This window comes from Oryza brachyantha, chromosome 8 (assembly GCF_000231095.2).
Source record: "Oryza brachyantha chromosome 8, ObraRS2, whole genome shotgun sequence".
NCBI lineage: Eukaryota > Viridiplantae > Streptophyta > Magnoliopsida > Poales > Poaceae > Oryza > Oryza brachyantha.
Genome location: NC_023170.2, coordinates 7,370,464 through 7,375,561, shown reverse-complemented (window position 1 = coordinate 7,375,561; position 5,098 = coordinate 7,370,464). Strand labels below are relative to the sequence as shown.

The 5,098-nt window shown below is 44.1% G+C and overlaps 1 pseudogene; it reads right to left on the bottom strand.

The window, feature by feature from the left end:
- Nucleotides 1-2,408: 2,408 nt before the first annotated feature.
- On the bottom strand, nt 2,409-3,303 carry LOC107304713 (annotated as a pseudogene).
- Nucleotides 3,304-5,098: the final 1,795 nt, after the last annotated feature.

Genomic DNA, 5,098 nt, shown 5'->3' with positions numbered 1-5,098 from the left:
TCACTGAAATTCGGAATATTAAAAATTCGAAAACAGAACACAAAATTCAGAATACGAAAACGGAACGAAAATAGTTTTACGCTTGTTCGACCGATTTCTATATTTCTACATTTTATTCGGAATATTCCGTATTTGAAATTTGGTTAAAACCGAATTTGGCCCACCAATCTTAGCCCAAGCCCAATACTAGCCCATACGAGTGACAACCCTATCTCCCAAATCCCAACCCCATAGGCCATAGCCGCATCAGGCATCAGTGCATCATGTCTTCACGAGACGAGGCGGAAGAGGGAGACCGAGGCTGGGCACGCGGGTGGCGGCGGCCTCCTCATCGTCGCCGACAGCAAGCGGGTCCGGTAGCCACACCCTACCTCCCGCCACTCCGGCATCCAGGCCATGGCCGCCCCTCCCTCCGCAGCTCCAGCGACAACGCCCTCGCTCCCACGGCTCCGGCGTCGAGCGCCCTCCCTCCCACGGCTCCGGCGGTCATGCCCTCCCTCCCGCGGCTAAGGCGGCCGCGCCATCCCTCCCGCGGCACCAGCTTCCACGGCTTCGACGTCCAGGCCGCAGCCGTGTCCTCCCTCCCAAGTCTCCAGCGTCTACCTCCGGTGGCTCCAGCGTCCAGGCCGCGGCTCCGGCGTCGAGCTCCGACGGCCACCCCTCCCTCCCGCGGCTTCCACGTTTCTCGCCGGGTCCCCTCTCCCTCCCGCATCAGGATTTGGAGGAGGACACCGAAGAAGCAAAAGACATGGAAATTGATCCTAACATGGATGATGCTAATGAACTATAGCCGGGTGTCATAATTCTATCCTAATTTACTTGCTACTTAATTGCTTGTTCTATAAAGGTATTTGTGGGTTGAGTTATTATTCCGTATTATTTTTCCGTATACCGACCGTGTTCGACATAATTTCGTTCGAATTGGTTCGTTTCTGAAATTCTCAATATTTCATAAGTTCGTGTTCGACTTTATCGATTTTGTTTTCGTTTTCAAATGTAGAAGTAGAAAACGGTTAAGATGTTTTCCGACCATGTTCGACCGCTTTCATCCCTAGAAATAACAACTCCTATGTGGACTCTATCTCTAATTCCTACTAGATAAAAACACACAAGTCCCGATCGGACTCTAACTCTCTTAGAGATAAAGGAAAAATCTAAACTAACTCTAATTTAACAGATAAAATTAAATTACACGGACTCTATCTATTCCTGAATCTATCTGCATGATTTCTAGGCCCAATCGGACTCCTCTTCCCATCCGAGTCAAACTCCATCGGCTGTATCATAGCCGTATTCCAATTGCTTCTTGTCTGATCGCCATGTTTCCTATCCGATTCGGTCATTAATCCTGTTTTAGTCTCCAACAACAATTTTCCAAATTCTAGCTTTGGCAATACCACTTCCAAAATAAAAATCCTAAGTCCCTACTCCCTCCATCCATCTGTTCGGCCGGCGGTAGGCGTCTCTACTCACAAGTGCATCCTCTGGTGGGTGGCAGGTCGGCGACATCGGCTCCGGTCGGCCCCTCCACTCCGGTCGGTGGGGGCGGGATCATTCCGAGTGGCGACGGGGATCAGGCGACGCCGACGGAGAGGGGGCGTCGAAGCGGTGGCCAGCAGAAGGGAGGTGCCATATATATTCATGATGCTAAAGGGAGGTGCATAAGATCTCATGCGGAGAAGTGTATGATGCCTTGAGGCTAGAGCTGTCTTATCTCCACTCTTGGGAGAGAGAGTGGTCTTAATCATCTTCAACAATAGATCATAGTGCAGGAGGAGCCCCTTGTTAGTTGCAAGAGCTACAGCTAGCATATTGTCCAAGTACATACTCCTGTCTCTTTGAGTTGAGACAGAAGGCTCCACATGAATGTTGTGCTTGTTGAGATCATGCACATCAAGCTCTAGAATCCTAGCAAATTGTGACATTGTCAGAGTGTACTCTTCCCCTTTTGTCATCCATCATATCTGCTGTTTTTTGCCATCATCTGACTCTTCAAAGAAAACTATGGCATACAACTGACCAATTTTTTTTCACTTTAGTCATTTTCCAAACTCATGATGTCTCCAACATTTTTATCCACACACATCTTCAACAATTTCTTTACCATGTGATGTGCACGGGGGTGGCCTGATCTTTCGGTGAGTCATGATAACTAAGATTTGGGAGACACGTTGACGATCCGACTAAAACCGTAATAAACGTTGTGTTGCGTCTTAGCGATTGATACACCTCTCCTTGGGTTATTGATCTTGTCGGTGCAAGTCAACCTATTCCTACAAGCAAATCGAAGAAACAAGCAAGAACAAGATAAAAGAAATCTGATATTGTAAATAGTAATTGAACACAAATGATAAGTTGAACAACTGGGGTTCAGCAACAAGCAATCCGGCGATCTAACGATCGTGGGATTAACTCGGCAAAGTAGCAACGCTATACTTTGATCTAAACAAAACCCGATTATTCTTGGTGGCGGCTAAAGTTATAAGAAGAGGGGGAGGGCGACCACAGGGGGTCTAGGGTCGTTCTCTAACCCTTGGACGCGTCCTTAATGAACCCAACTTGATACACGGCCCATTGGGCCCAAAGAAGGTGACACAGCACCGTGGACAGAAAAAGACTCGGTAGTAAAACACAGATTGCGGCCGCTCCAGAACCGATATGGACATGGAACTGGATCCATTTGAAAGTAGATTTGACACGCTTTCTATGAAGTACTTGCACGCCCAAATCAGAGTTCGCATGAAGTCGTGACGGCCGTCAGAAGTTGGCGTTGTGCTGTAGTCCAAAACCATCCTGCACAAATCCTCTCCCCATTAGATCCTCTCCATTGTTCCTAAGTAAAACAAGAGTGCACATGTTTCCGGGGTATAATGAAGAGGCATATGAATTTATGAATGAACACACCTGATAGTTGAGTTGACGTGCACGAGCGTGGGTAATAGGACCAGGAAGTTGTACTTATGGAGGCGTGGATGTGTCAGTTGTATTGATGTCCTCATCATCCTCCCGTTCTTGCATTTGAGTCATCCTCGACTCAAGTTCATCTTATTCTCCCAAATATGGCTTCAAATCTGCAATGTTAAATGTGGGACTAACCCCATAATCTACAGGCAAATCAAGCTTATACGCATTCTCATTAATTTTTGCTAACACTTTAAATGGTCCAACAGCTCTAGGCATCAATTTAGATTTTCTCAAGTCAGGAAACCGTTCTTTTCGCAAATGCAACCAAACCAAATCTCTAAGTTCGAAATGCAATTCCCTTCTACCTTTGTCACCAGCAAATTTGTACTTAGCATTCATGTGTTCTATGTTGGATTTAGTTGTTTCATGCAACTTCAACATCAATTCCGCATGTTGTTTAGCATCAAAATTCAGAGTTTTGGAAGCTGGCAAAGGCATCAAATCAATAGGGGCACGAGGCAACAGACCATAAACAATCTCAAAAGGGCACATTTTTGTAGTATAATGTTACAAACGACTATAAGCAAATTCAATATGAGGCAAGCATTCTTCCCACATCTTAATATTTTGCTTCAAAATAGCCCTTAAAATAGTAGACAAGGTTCGATTCACAACTTCAGTTTGACCATCAGTTTGGGGATGACAAGTAGTAGAAAACAAAAGCTTAGTCCCCAATTTGGCCCTCAAAGTTCTCCAAAAATGGCTAAGAAATTTAGTGTCACGATCAAAAACAATTGTGTTTGGCACACCATGCAAACGAACAATTTCTCGAAAGAACAAATCAGCAATATGGGTAGGATCATCAGTTTTATAACATGGTATGAAGTGTGTCATTTTAGAAAATCTATCCACAACCACAAAAATACTATCCCGCCCCCTCTTGGTCCTAGGCAATCCCAACACAAAATCCATTAAAAAATCTTTTCAAGGAACACTAGGAACAGGAAGAGGCAGATACAAACCATGTGGATTTAAACGTGACTTAGCCTTTTGACATGTAGCGCAGCAAGCAATGAATCGTTCCACATCTCTTCTCATCTTTGGCCAAAATGCCCCATCAAACCACCTCCATGCGCTTCCTGCAGCAACAACAAGCGAAGGGAGCTAGCTGGAATGCATAGCCTGTTAACTCTAAAAACAAACCCATCATGGAAGACGAATTTGTTTCATGTCTTTCCATCCTTACAATGTAACAACACATCTTTAAAATCATCATTATGCACATATTGGTCTTTAATTGTTTCGAGGTAAAAATTTTGTAGTCAAGTTGTGTTAACAAAGTATATCTTCTAGACAATGCATCAGCAATGACATTTTCCTTCACTTTCTTGTGTTTGATAACATAAGGAAAAGATTCAATAAATTCAACCCATTTAACATGTCTACGGTTCAGTTTTCCTTGACTACGAATAAGCTTCAGTGACTCATGATCAGAATGTATGACAAATTCCTTTGGCCACTAATAATGCTGCCATGTTTCTAAAGTTCATACAAGAGCATACAATTCCTTGTCATAGGTAGAATAATTCAAAACAGTCCCACTCTACTTTTCACTAAAATACGCCACAAGTTTTCCTTCTTGTAGGAAAACACCATCCAATCCAATCCCACTAGCATCACATTCAAGTTCAAAAGTCTTATTAAAATCTGGAAGTTGGAGGAGAGGTGCATGTGTCAACTTATCTATCAACATGTGGAAGGCGTTCTCTTGTGATGTGCCCCAAGTGAAAGGCACCCCCTTCTTTGTTAGCTCATTCAATGGTGTAGCAATGGTGCTGAAATCCCGCACAAAACGGCGGTAAAAACCGCGCGAGTCCTAGAAAGCTTCGCACTTGGGAGACCGTTTTAGGAGTCGGCCAACTCTAAATGGCCTCAACCTTGGCTTGATCAACCTCAATCCCCTGCGGAGTAACAACATAGCCAAGAAACGAGAGCCGATCGGTGCATCACGTAAAGCATTGAAAACATCACGTAAATGATCAAGATGTTCGTCCAAAGATTTTCTATAAATCAGAATATCATCGAAGTATACCACCACAAATTTTCCAATGAAAGGACGCAAAACCTCATTCATCAACCTATATGAAAGTGTTTGGTGCATTAGTTAAACTAAAAGGCATCACTAACCACTCAT